The sequence below is a fragment of the Hyla sarda genome, chromosome 11 (assembly GCF_029499605.1).
Source record: "Hyla sarda isolate aHylSar1 chromosome 11, aHylSar1.hap1, whole genome shotgun sequence".
Classification (NCBI taxonomy): domain Eukaryota; kingdom Metazoa; phylum Chordata; class Amphibia; order Anura; family Hylidae; genus Hyla; species Hyla sarda.
Window position 1 is genome coordinate 86,112,256 of NC_079199.1, and position 23,324 is coordinate 86,135,579.

A 23,324-nucleotide genomic window follows, 5' to 3' on the forward strand; every position below is an offset into this window, starting at 1 on the left:
CCTATCCCTGCTATTGGTCGTCAGAAGCGACAACCAATAGCAGATCGGGGGCGGGGGGGTTAACTTTCGTTTTCCCCTTCCTGCCCACCAACAATGCCGAACGCCGAAGTCCACTTACCCGTATGGAGGCAGCGGGCGATGGTGATCGGCGGGCGGCGATGTCGTGCGGCAGAAGAGGACGGCTCCTTGGATCCTACGGAAGTCGGTAAGTTGATCTTGAGGGTACAGTCTGAGACCACTGTACTGTGGTCTCTGAACTCTAGCCCTCCAGTTGTTGCAAAACTACAACTCCCAGCTGCCTGCCTTCGGCAATCTTCCGCCCTGCCATAGAAGTGAATGAAGGGGGCGTGTCGGACGCAGCTTCAGCATTGAGCAGGAGCGAGCCGGGTCCCCATACAGGAGATCGCAGGGGGCCCCAGCTGTTGGACCCCCCGCGATCTAACACTTATCCCCTAGGCTTAGGATAGGGGATACGTTTTTTTTCCCCCCCATACCGGAGTTCTCCTTTAAAGGGTTAAAGAGGTTATCCAGGGAAAAACTTTTTTTTTATATATCAACTGGCTCCAGAAGGTTAAACAGATTTGTAAATTACTTCTATTTAAAAATCTTAATCCTTTCAGTACTTATGAGCTTCTGAAGTTGAGTTGTTCTTTTCTGTCTAAGTACTCTCTGATGACACGTGTCTCGGCAACCGCCCAGTTTAGAAGAAAATCCCCATAGCAAACCTCTTCTAAACTGGGCAGTTACCGAGACACGTGTCATTAGAGAGCACTTAGACAGAAAAGAACAACTCAACTTCAGAAGCTCATAAGTACTGAAAGGATTAAGATTTTTTAATAGAAGTAATCTTCAATTCTGTTTAACTTTCTGGAGCCAGTTGATCTATAAAAAAAAAGTTTTTCCTGGATAACCCCTTTAAATTTGTTGGGTACCATAAAAAAAAAAAAAAATATATATAAAAGAAAGGATGAAAGGATGCAGTGGGGATGGAAAAAATGTATTTAACAAAATGTATCTTTTTTATGCAGTGATGAGAAAAACTGGTGTCCTGCAGTCACCGTATAGACTCTGGATCTTCAGCTCCCATCTCGGGCTACTAATCTGGCATCGGAGACAAAGTGGCGTGGGGCGCTCAGAGGCGACTGCCGGCAGTTTCACGCATACACATGCGCTTCTTCCGGCCTCAATAACGTCATCACGCCGTGCAGAGATCATGTGATCACAGGTGCAGTGTCACGGGAAACACAAATAGAAAAAAACAAGATTATAACAAACCTAAAAAAATCAATGTGCACTGGGGTAAGTCAATACCTTACATAAATACACCGGCACAAAAGACCTAAGTAATGTAAAATTACAAAAAATGAACAAATAACCTAACTCAGAGAAAAGGGGATAGATCCAGCCTGTCATTCAAACCAAGCGGGCCCTGCACCTCTTTACGCAATATCCAACGGGCCTCCGCTTGTAATAAAAGCTGTCGGCGATCAATTCCATTCACATTACTATGAATTAGTTGAAGTCCACCAAATTTCACCGTAGAGCAGTCACTTTTGTGGAAGTTTTGCATGAGACACAAAGCGAGGAGACCTTCCCCCTTTCTTCACAGAGTACAGATGCTCTCTGATTCTTACTCTGAGCTGTCTTTCAGTTTTCCCGATATAAAGCACCTCGGACGAGAGCAATAAGGAATCTTAAGAGTTTATCTCAAACTCAGTTACCCCCTTTAGAAGAAAGAGAAAATCCGCGAGACAGGTGGTCCCAAAAACGGAAAGGGGTGACATGGAGAGAGTAGTTGAGCCATGTTTAGTGGAGAATTTAACAGATATTAGTCTCCCCTCTAACACTGTAGCTGCACTGTCAAAAGGGTTAAACTTTGGTATCGTAGAGGATTTTGATTTTGTTTCCTTTGGAATAGATTTATTTAAAGCAGTCAGAAAAATGAATTTGGCTAAGTTTGTCGCTCAAGGCTGTGGGACTGTTCCCTCAGCTTTGAGAGAAAGTGACACCCCTTGTTGTATTGGCCCCTTGAGTTTTATCCCCGTGAAAGGTTTTGACACCGAGGACATGGGTTTCACCCGTATTTTAGCTGATCTAGCAACGCTTCACAGGTGGAACACCTTACACGTTTAATCCCCCTTTGTTGGCAGGTAGTCTGATTTATTTATTTTTGAAGGCTGTAAAGAATTATGTTAAGGCACTCGTGTATCCCCAAGGTACTAGTAATCTATCCATGGACGATAAGAAGGGCTTAGATTGGATAGCCAGTATAAATGATTTGATGGTGTCAAGAGCAGACAAGGGAGGTAGCATTGTTGTGTGGTCTAGGAATCAATACAAGTTGGAAGCTGAGAGACATTTGTCAGAGGCTAGAACCTATGATAAATTAAATTATAATCCTACTACATGCATTAAAGACAAACTTAGATCTTTTTTGAGGCAGTACATATAGAATTAGGTGCACTCGATCTAAAATTAGCTGAATGCATTATACCCGCAGCTCCTAGGGAGCCTAATTGGTATCTACTTCCTAAGGTACATAAGTCCCGCACCCATCAGACCTACTGTTGCGGGGGTGTGTTCGGTGACCGAATACCTTTCGAAGTATGTAGACTGGACGTTAAGACCTCTGCTATTGTCCGTACCCACGTATCTTAAAGATACAGGGGACGTACTTAGACTCATTGAAGACTTTCAATGGCAGGATTCATATGCCCTCGCTTCCATTGATGTGGAGGCACTGTACATCCGCATCCCACATGATGCGGGTGTACAGGCAATCCACACAGTCCTTACCCGTACTGAGAAATCTCCCATATTCATTCAATTTGTCTGCGAGGCCCTACTGTTTATATTGAATAACAATACCTTTCAATATAATGAGCAATGGTTTTGCCAGTGTGAAGGTACGGCCATGGAGAGCCCCACCTCATGTTCGTACGCGAACCTCTATCTGGCTGTCTTCGAACAAGAATATGAATTCAGTGTTACTAACCCCTATGTTAAACACATCCGTGCCTTTTGAAGGTACATGGATGATGTACTAGTTGTGGGATGGGTCTCAGGAGAAATTCCTTAACTTTATTGAATACCTGAATAGGGTGAACACGATGAATATGGCCTTCACTAGCGTTTTTGGGGGTCAAAGTTTGGAATTTTTAGACCTGAAATTATTTGTGGCGAATAATCAGCTAAAGTCCCAAGGTTTCCGAAAAGCTATAGCGAGAAATGCTTTGTTGCATTACGGGAGCTCACATTCCATACAGATGAAAAACTCTATTCCTTATAGCCAATTCTTACGCTTAAAAAGGAACAATTCTAATGAAGCGGATTTTACAAGACAGGCAGAGGATCTCTTAGTTTTTAAGCAACGTCACTATCCTGAACGTATTCTATCTCAAGCTTATCAACGAGCTGCTAATAAGGATAGGTCTAGCCTGCTAGCTGAAAAGAAAATAGTTGCTAGGGGCAACAACAACAATAAGAGATTCATGTTTGCCTTCAAAAATAGTCCCCTGAATGACAACATTAAGACAGCAATCTCAAGAAATTGGCACCTACTTTCTGTAGATCCCGATATTGCCGGAACTGTTAGCAATCGCCCGGTGATCACCTTTAAGAAGAATGGCACTATTGCAGATTATATTAAACGACGTTCTAGCCATGAAAAAGGGATCCCTTCTAAATGTTGGCTTTCCTCAGTAGCTCCTAAAGGCAACAAAAAATGTGGGTTTTGTCCACAGTGTCCTCTTAACATTAAAGGGGTATTCCAGGCAAAACCTTTTTTTATATATATCAACTGGCTCCGTAAAGTTAAACAGATTTGTAAATTACTTCTATTAAAAAATCTTAATCCTACCAATAGTTATTAGCTTCTGAAGTTTTCTGTCTAACTGCTCAATAATGATGTCACGTCCCGGCAGCTGTGCATGATCGGAGAATATCCCCATAGGAACTGCACAGCTCCCGGGACGTGAGTCATCATAGAGCAGTTAGACAGAAAACAACAACTCAACTTCAGAAGCTAATAACTATTGGAAGGATTAAGATTTTTTAATAGAAGTAATTTACAAATCTGTTTAACTTTCCGGAGCCAGTTGACATATAAAAACAAGTTTTGGCCTGGAATACCCCTTTAAAGACTCAAGTGAGTTTTTGGGTTCAAAATGTGTAATTTTCCCATATGCTGCTACCATTTTATAATCCATAATTTTCTGGCCAGGTAGTCTGATAACTCTGCAACACGAGAACATTATGAGTGTAGGATGGTTTGTGAAAAGGCTATTTTTGGAGATGGACAGGCAGGCTGAAGGGGAGGAGGTAGGCCTGTATTTTGAACTTAAAAACTCAAATGGGTTTTTGGGTTCAAAATGTGTAATTTTCCAAAATACTGCTACCCTTTTATAATCCATAGTTTTTGGGCCAGGTAGTCCGATAACTTGGCGTCATGAGAAAAGTATGAGAATAGGATGGTTTGGGAAAAGGCTATTTTTGGAGATGGATAGGAAGGCTGAAGGGGAGTAGGTGGCCTGCATTTTGAACCTGGAAACCCTCATTGGATTTTGGGTTCAAAATATGTAATTTTCATTATGCTGCTACCCTTTTATAATCCTTAATTTTTGGGCCAGGTATTCTGGTAACTTGGTGACACGAAAACAGTATGAGTGTAGGATGATTTGGGAAAAGTCTATTTTTGGAGATGGACAGGCAGGCTGAAGGGGAAGAGGTAGGCCTGTATTTTGAACTTAAAAACTCAAATGGCTTCAAATGGGATATTCTCCCATCATGCACAGCTCCCGGGACATGACATCATCATTGAGCAGTTAGACAGAAAACTTCAGAAGCTAATAACTATTGAAAGGATTAAGATTTTTTAATAGAAGTAATTTACAAATCTGTTTAACTTTCCGGAGCCAGTTGATATGTATAAAAAAGTTTTTGCCTGGAATACCCCTTTAAAAACTCACATGGGTTTTTGTGTTCAAAAATGTAAATTTTCCTTTATTTTCCTGTAATTTTCCTTTCAATTCCTGACCTCATATGCTATCCTCATATGCTGTCCTCATATCCTGACCTCATATCCCGTCTTCATAACTCAACTTCACATCATGTCCTCATATCCCGACCTTATATCCCATCCTTTTATCCCATCCTTATATCCCGTCCTCATATCCCATCCTCATATCTCAACCTCATATCTTAACCTCCTATCCTGACCTCCTATCCCGACCTCCTATCCCGACCTCCTATCCCGACCTCCTATCCCGACCTCCTATCCCGACCTCCTATCTCGACCTCATATCCTGTCCTCATTTCCCGTGCATATATCACAACCTCCTATCCCGTCCTCCTATCTCCACCTCCTTTGCAGTTCTCATATCCCCTCCTCATAGCACAACCCAATATCCCGTCCGCATATTCCGTTCTCATATCCCGCCCTCATATCTTGACCTCATATCCTGTCCTCATATCCCATCCTCCTATCCTGTCCTCCTATCTCCACCTCATATACTGTCCTCATATCCCGACCTCATATCCCGTCCTCACATCCCGACCTCATATCCCATCCTCATATCCAAAACTCATCCCAAACTCATATCCCATTTTCATAGCCCGACTCCATATCCCATCCCAATATACTGTCCCCATATCCTGTCCTGATATCCTGACATCATATTCCGTACTCATATCCCGACTTCATATCCTGTCCTTATATCCAGACCTCATATCCCGTCCTCATATCCCGACCTCATATCCCATCCTTATAACCGTCCTCATATCCCATCCTCATATGCTATCCTCATATCCCGTCCCCATATCCCGATCTCATATGCTATCCTCATATCCCGTAATCATATCCCGTCATCATATCCCGTCCTCATATCCCGTCCTCACATCCCGACCTCATATCCCATCCTCATATCCCAAACTCATATCCCAAACTCATATCCCATTTTCATAGCCCGACCCCATGTCCCGTCCCAATATGCTGTCCCCATATCCTGTCCCAATATCCCGACCTCATATTCCTTCCTCATATCCCGACTTCATATCCTGTCCTTATATCCAGACCTCATATCCCGTCCTCATATCCCATTTTCATAGCCCGACCCCATGTCCCGTCCCAATATGCTGTCCGCATATCCTGTTCCGATATCCCGACCTCATATTCCTTCCTCATATCCCGACTTCATGTCCTGTCCTTATATCCAGACCTAATATCCCGTCCTCATATCCCGACCTCATATCCCATCCTCATATGCAATCCTCATATGCCGTCCCCATATCCCGATCTCATATGCTATCCTCATATCCTGTCCTCATATCTCAACCTCATATCCCATCCTCCTATATCAACCTCATATCCCGACCTCCTATCCCATCCTCCTATTTCAACCTCATATCCTTTCCTCATATCCTGTCCTCCTATCTTGACCTCATATCTCGACCTCCTATCCCATCCTCCTATCTCGAACTCATATCCTGTCCTCATATCCCATCCTCATATCCTGTCCTCATATCCCGTCATCATATCCTGACCTCATATCCCGTCCTCACATCCCGACCTCATATCCCGTCCTCACATCCCGATCTCATATCCCATTCTCATATCCCAAACTCATATCCCATTTTCATAGCCCGACCCCATCCTCCTCATGTCCCATCTTCATATCCTGTTCTCATATGCTATCCTCATATCCCATCCTCATATGCTGACCTCATATCCCGTCCATATGTCCCAACCTAATATCCCGTCCTCATATCCTGACTTCATATCGTGTCCTCATATCCCGACCTCATATGCTATCCTCATATCGCATCCTCAAATCCTGTCCTCATATCCCAACCTCATATCCCATCCTCATATCTCGACCTCATATTCTGTCCTCATATCTCAACATCATATCCCATCCTCATTTCCTATCCTCACATCCCATCTTTATATCCTGTCCTCATATTCCGACCTCCTATCATGACCTCATATCCCATCCTCATATCCCGACCTCATATCCCATCCTCATATCCTATCCTCACATCCCATCTTTATATCCTGACCTCATATACCGTCCTTATATCCGATCCTCATATCCTGTCCTCATATCCCGACCTCATATCCTGTCCTTATGTCCCATCCTCATATCCTGCCCTCAGATGGGACTGATTTATGATGAAGATATTGTAAGCTGAAAATTGAAGGGGACGTGGCTTTGTGGGACTGGGCATGATTTGCAAGCCAGACCGATGCACAAAAAGGGTAGATAATAAAAGGAGTGGGGCTTAAAATGTGGGCTTGTGTTTGTGAGATGGGGTGTGGCTTGCAAGCCAGATTGACACATTCACCAGGAGATGCAGAGGGGAGCTTGTGGAGTAAGGTAGTGGAAGTCCCTTATACTTGCATGGGACTTGAAACAAAAACCCATCTTTTATATAATGGTGTATGTAAGGGTTAATTTAACTATCATATCTTTTTATTTGATAAGTAATATGTGTACCAGGTATTATTGAAATATCTCCAGCTGTATGGAAGTTATGTGGGAACATACATTTCCCAATGATTTTCTTGGTATTTTAAACAGAAACCCTGACCCTCACAAATGGGGATAGTTAAGGGTAAAATTAACTATTCTATAGTTTAAGTGGTCATATAAGTAACATGTGACCAAGTATTATCGAAATATCTCCAGCCATTATCTCCAGTTATGCAGTAACATATATTTTCCATAGACCTGTATGGGACTTTAAACAAAGACCCTGACCCTGGCAAATGGGGTTGAGTAAGGGTTAAATCCCCTATCATTGCTTGTTGTTGACATGTTTGCCAAGTTTCAAGTTAATATCTTTAGCCGTTTGGACGTGATGCTGGAACCTACACACATACATACTCACACACATTGGGGGAGATTTATCAAAACCTGTCCACAGGAAAAGTTGTCCAGTTGCCCATAGCAACCAATCAGCTCGCTTCTTTCCTTTTTTAATAAGGCCTCTGCAAAATGAAAGAAGCAATCTGATTGGTTGCCATGGGCAACTGCCCCACTCTTGCTCTGCACAAGTTTTGATAAATCTCCCCCATTGAGTTATATATATATATATATATATATATATATATATATATATATATATATAGATTAAAGCAGGCAGAATAGAAGTGCTATGTAGAAGAAAAGAGGGGAAAAATGCAAAAATCTCCCTTTTCCATAGCAATAGTGACATGTATCTATCTATCTATCTATCTATCTATCTATCTATATATATATATAGTGACCCCTCGACCTACGATGGCCCCAAAATACAATAATTTCAACATGCGATGGCCTCTCAGAGGCCATCGCATGTTGAAGGCAGCGTCAACATACGATACTTTTGTATGTCGGGGCCATCGCATAAACGGCTATCCGGCAGCGCTGACTGCTTCAGCTGCCACCGGATCCCCTGCATCGTCGGCGCTCTCCATCGACATCATCACGTCGCTGCGCACGCCGTCCTGTCATCCAATAGGAGCGGCGTGCGTAGCGACGTGATGGCGGTGATGGAGAGTGAGGATGCCGGGGAAGCAGAGGCCTTGCCGGAGCGTCGGCGATGGACGGCGACATCCCAGGCAGCGGTGACGGTCCGGAGCGGCGGGGACAGGTGAGTACAACTTCCTCTAACAGTGGTCTTCAACCTGTGGACCTCCAGATGTTGCAAAACTACAACTCCCAGCATGCCCGGACAGCCAACGGCTGTCCGGGCATGCTGGGTGTTGTAGTTTTGCAACATCTGCAGGTCCGCAGGTTGTAGACCACTGTCCTATACTTTACATTGCACGGATCCCTCAACATGCGATGGTTTCAACAAACGATGGTCCGTTTGGAACGGATTACCATCGTATGTTGAGGGACCACTGTATATATATATATATATATATATATATATATATATATAGGTCGACATTTATCATTGTCTTTAGACAGTTTTTAGTGTCTACAAAAGGCACAAAAAGGCACAAGCAGGGTTTATTTGTGGCTTTTTTGCACCTTTTTGTTTACACATTTCTGCTGATTTTGAGTTGCAATCCACTGATTTTGAGTTGCAATCCACAGATTTTGGCAATACACATGATATAGAAGGGATTTATGATCTGCGCCTTTTTGCAAAAAGTCGCAAAGCCACTGAAAAGTCTCTAAAACTACACCATCCCAGACCTGGCGTAGCTTTTTAGTGTATGTGAAGAGAGAAATTTGAGAAAATGTTTACTTGCACAAAATGTATCAAATGCTCTGTGAACATTTAATAAATTTGGTGCTCCTACACATTACCAGCACACACAAAAAGGGTGTAAAAAAATGCTTCACTTACACCTACAATGATAAATGTGGGCCATAAAGTATATGTGTGTGTGTGTGTTTTTTTTTTTACATTTCTTCCCTCGCTTATAGAACTCTGAGACAAGGTTGGTGACATCACACATGTGACCTCACAAGGGATTAGCTATATCTTTGCCTTTCTTACAATCAGGCACCAAAGAAGACAAGACATTTCAAGGATCAGAGGGAGGATGGCCAGGAGCAGCCAAATACAACCAACAAACCAAGAAGATTGGTTCCTAGCATACCTGCAAAATACCTAGGACAGGATAAGGAAAACATTCAGCAAAGAGAAGTTGAAAGGGGTAATCCAGGATGAGAAAATCAGAGCTGATTTCTTCTGAAAACTGCACCACCTCTGTCCTAATGTTGTGTGTGATATCGCTGCTCAATTCTTCAAAAGTGAATGGAGAAAACTTGTAATACTACATACAACATGAGGACAGGTATGGTGCTGTTTTTGGAAACAAATAGCTCTGTTTTCTATTCCCTTTTAACAAACTCCTAGGATGCAGCAACATTCATCTGATGGACGGCACAGGTAGGACACTACATGTTTTTCTATACATTTCTCACTATTAACACCAGATTCATGTAACTAACACAATGGCCCTCATTTACTATCGCCAAACCGACAGCATTTGTCGGGTTTATGTTGTCGCACATTGTCTGCGCCATGGCGCAGACAATGTGCGACATGTTGCGACACTAATTCCCGAACCACCCGACTCGGCTTGCTGAAAAGCCTAAAAAGGGGCATTCCCCGACAAAAACCTTACTTTCACACATATTTACCAATTTCCCCGACCACATTACTCGGGTTTTGTGTTGTTTTTTAACCGACAGCTGCAAGCTGTTGCAAAAAACGTGTTCAAGTTTGTGCAAACTATTTCCCAACCAGGGTGCCTCCAGTTGTTGCAAAACTACACCTCTCAGCATGCCCGAACCGGCAAAGGCTGTCCGGGCATGCTGGGAGTAGTAGTTTCAAAACAGCTGGAGGCACCCTGCTTGAATAACACTGAGCAAAGTGTGCAGGGAGAAAAATAAAACATTAACATTTTGCTCACCTTGTCCCAGTCCCTGCAGATTCGCCTCCATGTGTTCTGGAGTTTCCTCTCTTCTTTGTACAGTAGGACCTTTCCCTTTTCAGCCAATCACTGGCTGCAGTGGTGTCACGTGTCAAGCCAGTGATTGGCTGATGGGGAGAGGTCTTGTTCTGCAATAATACACTAGGTTTCCCAGGTCCCGTGGAAGATTTGAAATCCGTCCGGGAATTAAACCCAGTGTATTACTGCAGTACAAGAATGTGACAGGAGGGGGGAGAGGGGAATGTGACAGGAGGGGGGAGAGGGGAATGTGACAGGAGGGGGGAGAGGGGAATGTGACAGGAGAGGGGAAAGTGACAAGGGGGGAATGTGACAGGAGGGGGGGGGGGAGGAATGTGACAGGAGGGGGGGGGGGAGAGGGGAATGTGACAAGGGGGGAATGTGACAGGAGGGGGGAGAGGAATGTGACAAGGGGGGAATGTGACAGGAGGGGGGAGAGGAATGTGACAGGAGAGGGGAATGTGACAAGGGGGGAATGTGACAGGAGGGGGGGGAGGAATGTGACAGGAGGGGGGGGAGAGGGGAATGTGACAAGGGGGGAATGTGACAGGAGGGGGGAGAGGAATGTGACAGGAGAGGGGAATGTGACAAGGGGGGAATGTGACAGGAGGGGGGGAGGAATGTGACAGGAGGGGGGGGGAGAGGGGAATGTGACAAGGGGAGAATGTGACAGGAGGGGGGAGAGGAATGTGACAAGGGGGGGAATGTGACAGGAGGGGGGGGATGTGACAAGGGGGGAATGTGACAGGAGGGGGGGAGAGGAATGTGACAAGGGGGGAATGTGACAGGAGGGGGGAGAGGAATGTGACCGGAGGGGGGGAGGAATGTGACAAGGGGGGAATGTGACAGGAGGGGGAGAGGAATGTGACAAGGGGGGAATGTGACAGGAGGGGGGGGGAGGAATCTGACAAGGGGGGAATGTGACAGGAGGGGGGGAGAGGAATGTGACAAGGGGGAATGTGACAGGAGGGGGAGAGGAATGTGACAGGAGGGGGGGGAATGGGACAAGGGGGGAATGTGACAGGAGGGGGGGAGAGGAATGTGACAAGGGGGAATGTGACAGGAGGGGGAGAGGAATGTGACAGGAGGGGGGGGAATGGGACAAGGGGGGAATGTGACAGGAGGGGGAGAGGAATGTGACAAGGGAATGTGACAGGAGGGGGGGGAATGGGACAAGGGGGGAATGTGACAGGAGGGGGGGAGAGGAATGTGACAAGGGGGGAATGTGACAGGAGGGGGGAGAGGAATGTGACAAGGGGGGAATGTGACAGGAGTCGGTTTGGGAATGTGCTTTCTGTTTGCTGCAGCCATAATCTCCAGCAAACAGAAAGCAGTTCTTTTCTCACACTCCTGCGCTTCTGAGTGGAATGAATTCTGACAGGAATCTTGTCAGAATCCGAGAGGGATTCTGCTGCGACACTATAACTCATGCGACACTGTGCAGCACTGACATGCGACACATTAGTAAATATGTGTGAAAAGCCCTAGCTATCAGAAAAAAAAGAAAAAATACAACCCGGAAAACATAGTAAATGAGGGCCAATAATTTCAGTTGCCTCAGTGCTGAACTTCTAGACACACAGGGGATATTTATCAAAACCTATGTACAGGAAGAGTATCATTTTTCATCCTTTAGAGATTTTTGGGGAGATTTATCAAAATCTGCAAAGGAAAAGTTTTCAGATTAAAATTCATTTTGCAGAGGCCTTGTTAAAAATAAAATAAGCAAGCTGATTGGTTGCTATGGGCAACTTTTCCTCTGCACAGGTTTTGATAAATTGTGAGCTGCTGCAAGGGACTTTTTTGTGCGAACTTGGCGAGTTCTACTGGTTGCCTGGTTTTGGTCACCCCAATGTGAAATCAGTCAAATGCATTCTACACCTCTCCCCTTTTTCTTTATACTCTTTCCCTACCATTTTTTTCACTCCCCTGCTATTTGGGTAAATTGGAGAAGGGAGTGTTTACACACATTGGGGGACATGTATCAAAGATTTTACCCCTGTTTTGTGTTTACATTTTTGCGCAAGCTGTTTTTTGCGTCCTTTTTTGCGCACATTCTGGTGGAGCATTTCCTCCAGATGTGTAGGTTTTGGTGTACCTTGGAGTGACATATTTAGTACGCACAAATTTATTAACTGCATACATTTAATTTACCCACAGAAATCTTGCACAATGACCGTGGGGGGTATGTATTAATAATGGTGTAGCAATGTGTGATTTTATGTATGTTTTTTTGCATCAAATGGAGCATATTTGCGCCAAAATTATCAATTGTTGTACGCAAGTTTGTAATTTTGGCACAAATGTAGCCCTACAAAAGGCGCAGACCCCAGAATTCCAGGCAGTAAATCTGACTTTGGGACATTCTGTTGTTGTAGCTATTTTCTCTGTCACTTTATTCATGGTGTAGATTTGCGCCTAAATTAAGGTATTTGTGCCAAATCGAAAAGTCGCAATTAATGAATTCCACACCAAAGAATGATTGTAACTGAAATCACGACTAACAAAGTGAAATCAGTTATTTAGTTCTAAACCATTTGATGCAAATGTTTGTTGCAAAAAGTGACATAAAAGGAAATTTGAGACAAATCACAGTCAAAAAAACAGGGTAAAATCCTTCATACATACCCCCCCATATTTTTTATGCAAATGTAAGCCATCCTGGACTGCACTTAGAAAGATGCTCTAAATCATCCATTTCATTTTTCAGAGGGGATTGCGGAGATTACTATGCTTCTACCGCCAGTCAGGTTATCTCTGTGATACTTAAAATCTTTTCCATGTACCTTTTAAAAACAATGAAATGATTATACTGTAGATCACTTATGATCACCCCTTCACCCGCAGTCTAACCTGATACAACTGGATAGTACACCAGGTTATAGTCCAGGTGAAATACTTCCTGCAGAGTTCAGATGTCAAACTGTAAAATTCAAACTCCCCAGCTGCTCTTGATGAGTGCAGGAGATTGAACCTGTGTAGTATAACCATGGTGACCACAGCTAAGAATATTCCACTGTATGTGCAGGGAGGGAGAAGAAGATATGGCTGTTAGGTCTATGTATATGTGTGAGTGTATGTATGTAGTAGAGGTGAGTGTGTGTATGTAGCAGAGCTGAGTGTTTGAATGTGTGTATGTAGCAGAGTTGAGTGTGTGAATGTGTGTATTTTGCAGAGTTGAGTGTGTGTGTGTGTATGTAGCAGAGTTGAGTGTGTGAATGTGTGTATGTAGCAAAGCTGAGTGTGTATATGTAGCAGAGTTGAGTGTGGGTATGCAGCAGAGCTGAGTGTGTAAGTGTGTATATGTAGCAGAGTTGAGTGTGTGTATGTAGCAGAGTTGAGTGTGTGTGTATGTAGCAGAAATGATTATTTGAGTATGTGTATGTAGCAGAGCTGAGTGTCTGTGTGTGTATATAGCAGAGCTGAGTGTGTGAATTTGTATGTAGCAGAGTTGAGTCTGTGTGTATATGTAGCAAACCTGAGTGTGTATATGTAGCAGAGATGAGTGTGTGGCTGTGTGTATGTAGCAAAGCTGAGTGTGTATATGTAGCAGAGTTGAGTGTATGTGTGTATGTAGCAGAGTTGAGTGTGTGTGTGTGTATGTAGTAGAGTGGAGTGTGTGTATGTAGCTGAGTGTGTAAGTGTGTGTATGTAGCAGAGCTGAGTGTGTGTATGTAGCAGAGTTGAGTGTGTGTATGTAGCAGAGTTAAGTGTGTGAGTGTGTGTATGTAGCAGAAATGAGTCTGTGAGTATGTGTATGTAGAAGAGCTGAGTGTGTAAGTGTGGGTATATGTAGCATAGCTGCGTGTGTGAATGTAGCAGAGCTGAGTGTGTATATGGAGCAGAGTTGAGCGTGTGAGTGTGTGTATGTAGCAGAGGTGAGTGTGTGTATATAGCAGAGTTGAGTGTGTGAGTGTGTATATGTAGCAGAGTTGAGTGTGTAAGTGTGTATGTAGCAGAGTTGAGTGTGTGTGTGTATGTAGCAGAGCTAAGTGTGTTAGTGTGTATGTAGCAGAGTTGAGTGTATGATTGTGTATATGTAGCAGAGCTGTGTGTGTTTATGTAGCAGAGCAGAGTGTGTGAGTGTGTATATGTAGCAGAGCTGAGTGTGTGTGTATGTAGCAAAGCTGAGTGTGTGAATGTGTGTATGTAGCAGAGCTGAGTCTGTGAATGTGTGTATCTAGCAGAGTTGAGTGTGTGAGTGTGTGTATGTAGCAGAGTTGAATGTGTGATTGTGTGTATATGTAGTAGAGCTGAGTGTGTGTATGTAGCATAGCTGAGTGTGTGATCAGGTGTTTTTAGCAGAGCTGAGTGTGTGATCAGGTATATGTAGCAGAGTTGAGTGTGTGTGTGGTCAGGCTTACACATAATCACACATTCAGCTCTGCTGCATACTCATGTTGCACACTAATTTCTGCTACCAGGTGCCTCCGGCTTTTGCAAAACTTCAACTCCCAGCATGCCAAGTTTTGCAACACCTGGAGGCATTCTGGTTGGTAAACACTGATATAGAGGTAAGTTACATATTTTTTAAACCCAGATATTCTGGGGGAGATTCTCAAAACCTACTGTAAATTCTGTTCCAATGATATTATTCACACCTTTTATTTTTTCTCCTCACATTTTCAAAGGTCTCTTTTGCTACTTTAAAAATATGTGAAAATTCATTTTTGCGCCACTTTTGTTTTTTATGCCAAAATTGCCGAGTTTGGTGCCAAAATCAGCAATTTTAGTGCCAAAATTGTCAATTTTTGCGGCAACTTTTACATCCAAGAAAATTCTGGTTTAAACATCTCACGAAATATTCCATGGTTACTACTGCCCAGACAAGCGATAACTATAAATAAAACATTTCTGAGCTGAAATGTGAGTGCAGGTGCAGTGACCAAGAAAAAAAATAAAAATAAAAGTATATATATAATTCTTTTTTTAATAATTATAACACCTTTTGCCAAGAAAACAAAAAAGACCCCCAAACCATAAAACTACAACCATTTCTGTGATTTCTACACTATCAAAAAGCTGGTGTGAAATTTTTGATGTAAACTGGACTCTCACTCCTTTCAAAATATCATGTAAAGCAGACAATATACGTGGACACACCCACTTTTACAAAACTGACATGAACAGTGTAAACCGCGGCATAAAGCTCTTTGAAAATATGGTTGATACTTTTCGCACCAAAATAGATTTTTTTTACGCAAAATTCTTTGATAATCTTCCCCTCTGTGTACTTTATAAAGATTTATTATTTTACTATTATGCGAAGTTTTGTTCGGCACACACTGCTACCGTGTGAGGTAGAGAAGGAGTGCACGGTAGATAGGGGGGCCTTTCTATATTTGCACAAAATTTATCAAAGGACGCGCACAACTTTAGTAAATCTTGAGCAAGAGTGTAAATTAGACAAGCAGTGTAAAGGGTAGAACTGTGTCTACAATAGACACCTAATGATGCACGTCCCCCATTGTCTTGCCTCAACAGGTGTCATGTCAACTGTGCCCCTCCATTTATACCAGGTGAGTTCTACTACATAAATGGCATAAGTGAATGTTTGGATGAGCGCTGCCCATTTTGTAATTCTTTTCTTATGTAATGAATAGAGTCATATCCTTCTGGGTCTATTTTTTTCAAAGCAAAGGAGTGTAAAATTGGTAAAAAGTCGAATTTTGGAGATGGATAGGAAAGCTGAAGGTGAAGAGGAGGCCTACATTTTGAACTTCAAAACCCTCATAGGTTTTTGGGTTCAAAATGTGTAATTTTCCCATATGCTGCTACCCTTTTATAATCCATAATTTTTGAGCCAGGTATTCCGATACCTTGTTGACATGAGAACAGTATGAGTGTAGGATGGTTTGGGAAAATCGGTGTAGAAGGACAAATGGATGAAAGGATGACAACATATGGAAACTGTACTGTTTGCTTTTTTCAAAGCAAAGGAGTGTAAAATTGGTAGAAAGACCAATTTTGGAGATGGATAGGAAGGCTGAAGGGGAGGAGGAGGCCTACATTTTGAACCTGAAAACCCTCATGGGTTTTCGAGTTCAAAATGTGTAATTTTCCCGTATGCTGCTACCCTTTTATAATCCATCATTTTTTTGGCGAGATAGTCTGATAACTTGGCAACACAAGAACAGTATGAGTTTAGGATGGTTTTGGAAAAGGCTATTTTTGGAGATGGACAGGCAGTGTAAAATTCTAACTCCCAGCTGCTCTTGATGAGTGCAGGAGATTGCACCTGTGTAGTGTAACTATGGTGACCACAGCTAAGAATATACCACTGTATGTGCAGGGAGGGAGAAGAAGATATGGCTGTTAGGTCTATGTATATGTGTGAGTGTGTGTATGTAGCAGAGCTGAATGTGTAAGTGTGTGTATGTAGTAGAGCTGAGTGTGTGAATGTGTGTATGTAGCAGAGTTAAGTGTGTGTGTATGTAGCAGAGTTGAGTGTGTGTGTGTGTATGTAACAGAAATGAGTGTGTGAGTATTTGTCCTGGGGCACAATTATTTTGTGTTCCCGGACCGGTTCTATTTACAGACTAGGGGCGTGGCTATAGGGATGGCATGGCCCCCTCATATGCAAACCTATTTATGGGTTATTGGGAAAGATCAATAGCATATGAGGGGGACGGTCGATCTAATGGACAAGTCATCATGTGGAGAAGATTCATCGATGACATTCTATTTGTATGGCAGGGCACCGATGAATCTCTCCACACATTCTTCCAGTCCCTACAAATTAATGATATGAATATCAGGTTAACTAGTAAATATAGTCAAAGTGAAATTGACTTCTTGGATTTGAAAATTATGGTGAATGAGTATGGAGAAGTCAATACTGATATTCATAGAAAAACATCTCAGTGAATGCATACTTAAAGTGTAACTCTCATTAAAATAAATTTTTGCTATTGCACTTCTTATGGTAAATAAAAAATAATTCTAATATTCTTTGTGTAAAAAAAAAATGAAGTTTTCTATGTTTGCTTTGTGCTTAAAAAAGCTCAAGAGGGGGGGGGGGGGGTGGCGTGTCTAGCCATGGTTGTGTGAGGACGTGCTGCTGAGGAGCTCCTGCCTGCCGTTAGCTTTAATTGCTCTTATTGTGCCGTGCCTATGGGGAATAGACCCAGAAACAAGAAGAAGAAGGTCTCTGGCATCCCGCCATCGCCTTACATGTCCCTGGACACTTACTTTACCCGGTCCCAGCCCTCCCACACGGGGACCCCGCTGCCTGCTCTGATGCCCGGTGCCATCTTGGAACAGCGGAGCAGCGCGCGCACGGCCCCTCCGGCGGCTGCAGCTCTGCCTCTGACACAGTGCCGTACTGAGAAGGAGGTCGCCCGCCCTCGGGATCATCACTGCTCACCTCCGGAGCGTTCCGGTGCTCCTCCGGTTGACCCTTCTGAAGCGCTGCCTCCTCCTGCTCCTGCCTCTGCTCTCCAGCTCTCCGGCACTCCCAGGCAGCAAGATGGTGGCGCGCAGCAGCAGCGCCTTTCTGACATGGCTCCCGCCCTGCTGGAATGCGATTTGGAGCCTAAACCCTCACGGAGCCCGGTAAGTGGAGCCCCTGAGAGACCCCCAGCCACGGAGGTGCTTCCCATAGGCGGTCCCCCCACATTGGACTTGCTCACAGGGGATAACCTGTTAACTAATTCGGTGTAGAAGGACGAATGGATGAAAGGATAGCAACATATGGAAACTGTACCGTTTGCTTTTTTCAAAGCAAAGGCGTGTAAAATTGGTACAAAGTCCAATTTTGGAGATGGATAGGAAGGCTGAAGGGGAGGAGGAGGCCTACATTTTTAACCATAAAAGCCTCATGGGTTTTTGGGTTCAAAATGTGTAATTTTCCCGTATGCTGCTACCCTTTTATAATCCAAAATTTTTTGGCCAGGTATTCCGATAACTTGGCGACACGAAAACAGTATGAGTGTAGGATGGTTTGGGAAAAGGTTATTTTTGGCGATGGACAGGCAGTCTGAAGGGGAGGAGATAGGCCAGTATTTTGAACTTATAAACTCAAATGGGTTTTTGGATTCAAAATGTGTAATTTTCCCAAATGCTGCTACCATTTTATAATCCACAATTTTTGGGCCAGGTAGTCCGATAACTTGGTTACACGAGAAAAGTATGAGTATAGGATGGTTTGGGAAAAGGCTATTTTTGGAGATGGATAGGAAGGCTGAAGGGGAGTGCGTGGCCTTCATTTTGAACCTGGAAACCCTCGTTGGATTTTGGGTTCAAAACACGTAATTTTCATTATGCCGCTACCCTTTTATAATCCATAATTTTTTGGCCAGATAATTCGATAATTTGGCAAAACGAAAACAGTATGAGTGTAGGATGATTTGGGAAAAGTCTATTTTTGGAGATGGACAGGCAGGCTGATGGGGAGGAGGTAGGCCTGTATTTTGAACTTAAAAACTCAAATGGGTTTTTGGATTCAAAATATTACATTTTCCCTTATGCTTCTACCCTTTCATGATTCATAATTTTTTAGGCCAGCTATTCTGATAACTTGGTGACATGAGAACAGTATGAGTGTAGGATGGTTTGGGAAAATCGGTGTTGAAGGACAAATGGATGAAAGGATGGCAACATATGGAAACTACTTTTTGCTTTTTTCAAAGCAAACGAGTGTAAAATTGGTAGAAAGGCCAATTTTGGAGATGGATAGGAAGGCTGAAAGGGGAGGAGGAGGCCTACATTTTGAACCTAAAAACCCTCATGGGTTTTTGGGTTCAAAATTAGAAATTTTCCCGTATGCTGCTACCGTTTTATAATCCATAATTTTTGGGCCCGGTATTCCGATAACTTGGCGACACGAAAACAGTATGAGTGTAGGATGATTTGGGAAAAGGCTATTTTTGGAGATGGACCGGCAGTCTGAAGGGGAGGAGATAGGCCGGTATTTTGAACTTATAAACTCAAATGGGCTTTTGGATTCAAAATGTGTAATTTTCCCAAATGCTGCTACCATTTTATAATCCACAATTTTTGGGCCAGGTAGTCCGATAACTTGGTTACACGAGAAAAGTATGAGTGCAGGATGGTTTGGAAAAAGGCTATTTTTGGAGATGGATAGGAAGGCTGAAGGGGAGTGGATGGCCTTCATTTTGAACCTGGAAACCCTAGTTGGATTTTGGGTTCAAAACACATAATTTTCATTATGCCGCTACCCTTTTATAATCCATAATTTTTTGGCCAGATAATTCGATAACTTGGCAAAACGAAAACAGTATGAGTGTAGGATGATTTGGGAAAAGTCTATTTTTGGAGATGGACAGGCAGGCTGATGGGGAGGAGGTAGGCCTGTATTTTGAACTTAAAAACTCAAATGGGTTTTTGGATTCAAAATATTACATTTTCCCTTATGCTTCTACCCTTTCATGATTCATAATTTTTTGGGCCAGCTATTCTGATAACTTGGTGACATGAGAACAGTATGAGTGTAGGATGGTTTGGGAAAATCGGTGTAGAAGGACAAATGGATGAAAGGATGGCAACATATGGAAACTACTGTTTGCTTTTTTCAAAGCAAACGAGTGTAAAATTGGTAGAAAGGCCAATTTTGGAGATGGATAGGAAGGCTGAAAGGGGAGGAGGAGGCCTACATTTTGAACCTAAAAACCCTCATGGGTTTTTGGGTTCAAAATTAGAAATTTTCCCGTATGCTGCTACCGTTTTATAATCCATAATTTTTGGGCCCGGTATTCCGATAACTTGGCGACACGAAAACAGTATGAGTGTAGGATGATTTAGGAAAAGTCTATTTTTGGAGATGGACAGGCAGGCTGAAGAGGAGGAGGAAGGCCTGTATTTTGAACTTAAAAACTCAAATGGGTTTTTGGGTTCAAAATATGTAATTTTCCCTTAGGCTGCTACCCTTTCATGATCCATAATATTTTTTGGGCCAGGTATTCTGATAACTTGGCGACACAAAAACAGTATGAGTGTAGGATGATTTGGGAAAAGTCTATTTTTGGAAATGGACAGGCAGGCTGAAGAGGTGGAGGTAGGCCTGTATTTTGAACTTAAAAATTCAAATGGGTTTTTGGGTTCAAAATATATAATTTTCCCTTATGCTGCTACCCTTTCATGATCCATAATTTTTTGGGCCAGGTATTCTGATAACTTGGTGACATGAGAACAGTATGAGTGCAGGATGGTTTGCGAAAATCGATGTAGAAGTACAAATGGATGAAAGGATGGCAACATATGGAAACTGTACTGTTTGCTTTTTTCAAAGCAAAGGAGTGTAAACTTGGTAGAAAGACCAATTTTGGAGATGGATAGGAAGGCTGAAGGGGAGGAGGAGGCCTTTATTTTGAACCTAAAAACCCTCATGGGTTTTCGGGTTCAAAATTTGTAATTTTCCCATATGCTGCTACCCTTTTATAATCCATAGTTTTTTTTAGCCTGGTATTCTGATAACTTGGCGACACTAAAGCAGTGTGAGTGTAGGATGATTTGGGGAAAGTCTATTTTTGGAGATAGACAGGCAGTGTAAAATTCAAACTCCCAGCCTCTCTTGATGAGTGCAGGAGATTGAACCTGTGTAGTGTAACCATGGTGACCACAGCTAAGAATATACCACTGTATGTGCAGGGAGGGAGAAGAAGATATGGCTATTGGGTCTATGTATATGTGTGAGTGTGTATGTAGTAGAGGTGAGTGTGTGTAGCAGAGTTGAGTGTGTGAATGTGTGTATGTAGCAGAGCTGAATGTGTATATGTAGCAGAGTTGAGTGTGTGAGTGTGTATGTAGCAGAGCTGAGTGTGTAAATGTGTGTATGTAGCAGAGTTGAGTGTGAGAATGTGTGTATGTAGCAAAGCTGAGTGTGTATATGTAGCAGAGTTGAGTGTGAATGTGTGTATGTAGGAGAGTTGAGTGTGTGAATGTGTGTATGTAGCAAAGCTAAGTGTGTATATGTAGCAGAGTTGAGTGTGTGTATGTAGCAGAGTTGAGTGTGTTTGTGTGTGTATGTGCAGAGTTGAGTGTGTGAGTGTGTATGTAGCAGAGTTGAGTGTGTGTGTATGTGGCAGAGTTGAGTGTGTGAGTGTGTGTGTGTATGTAGCAGAGTTGAGTGTGTAAGTGTGTGTAGCAGAGTTGAGTGCGTGAGTGTGTATGTACAGAGCTGAGTGTGTGAGTGTGTATGTAGCAGAGCTGAGTGTGTAAGTGTGTGTATGTAGCAGAGCTGAGTGTGTAAATGTGTGTATGTAGCAGAATTGAGTGTGTAAATGTGTGTATGTAGCAAAGCTGAGTGTGTATATGTAGCAGAGTTGAGTGTGAATGTGTGTATGTAGCAGAGTTGAGTGTGTGCATGTAGCAGAGTTGAGTGTGTTTGTGTGGTGTATGTACAGAGTTGAGTGTGTGAGTGTGTATGTTACAGAGTTGAGTGTGAATGTGTGTATGTAGCAGAGTTGAGTGTGTGAATGTGTGTATGTAGCAAAGCTGAGTGTGTATATGTAGCAGAGTTGAGTGTGAATGTGTGTATGTAGCAGAGTTGAGTGTGTGTATGTAGCATAGTTGAGTGTGTTTGTGTGTGTATGTACAGAGTTGAGTGTGTGAGTGTGTATGTTACAGAGTTGAGTGTGTGTATGTGGCAGAGTTGATTGTGTGAGTGTGTGTGTATGTAGCAGAGTTGAGTGTGTAAGTGTGTGTAGCAGAGATGAGTGCGTGAGTGTGTATGTACAGAGCTGAGTGTGTATGTAGCAGAACTGAGTTTGTAAGTGTGTGTTAGTAGCAGAGCTGAGTGTGTGTATATGTAGCAGAGTTGAGTGTGTGTATGTAGCAGTAATGAGTATGTGATTATGTGTATGTAGCAGAGCTAAGTGTGTGAGTGTGTGTATATGTAGCAGAGCTGAGTGTGTGAATGTATGTATGTAGCAGAGCTGAGTGTGTATATGGAGCAGAATTGAGTGTGTGAGTGTGTATGTAGCAGAGTTGAGTGTGTGATTGTGTGTGTTGGAGAGTTGAGGGTGTGAATGTTTGTATGTAGCAGAGCTGAGTGTGTTTATGTAGCAGAGTTGAGTGTGTGAGTGTGTGTATGTAGCAGAGGTAAGGGTGTGTGTGTAGCAGAGTTGAGTGTGTGAGTGTGTGTATGTAGCAGAGTTGAGTGTGTAAGTGTGTGTATGTAGCAGGGTTGAGTGTGTGAGTGTGTGTGTGTGTATGTAGCAGAGCTCAATGTGTAAGTGTGTGTATGTAGCAGAGCTAAGTGTGTGAGTGTGTATGTAGCAGAACTGAGTGTGTGAGTGTGTGTATGTAGCAGAGCTGAGTGTGTTCATGTGTGTATGTAGTAGAGTTAAATGTGTGATTGTGTGTATATGTAGTAGAGCTGAGTGTGTGTATGTAGCATAGCTGAGTGTGTGATCAGGTGTTTTTAGCAGAGCTGAGTGTGTGATCAGGTGTATGTAGCAGAGTTAAGTGTGTGTGGTCAGGCTTACACATAACCACACATTCAGCTCTGCTGCATACCCATGTTGCACACTAATTTCTGCTACCAGGTGCCTCCGGCTTTTGCAAAACTTCAACTCCCAGCATGCCAAGTTTTGCAACACTTGGAGGCATTCTGGTTGGTAAACACTGATATAGAGGTAACGGGTCAGATTGTTCAGCAAAATTACATATTTTTTAAACCCAGAAATTCTGAGGGAGATTCTCAAAACCTACTGTAATTTCTGTTCAAGCGATATTATTCACAAGGGTAGAACTGTGTCTACAATAGACACCTAATGATACATGTCCCCCATTGTCTCGGCTCAACAGGTGTCGTGTCAACTGTGTCCCTCCTTTTATAATCCATAATTTTTGGGCCAGGTATTCCGATACCTTGGTGACGTGAGAACAGTATGAGTGTAGGATGGTTTGG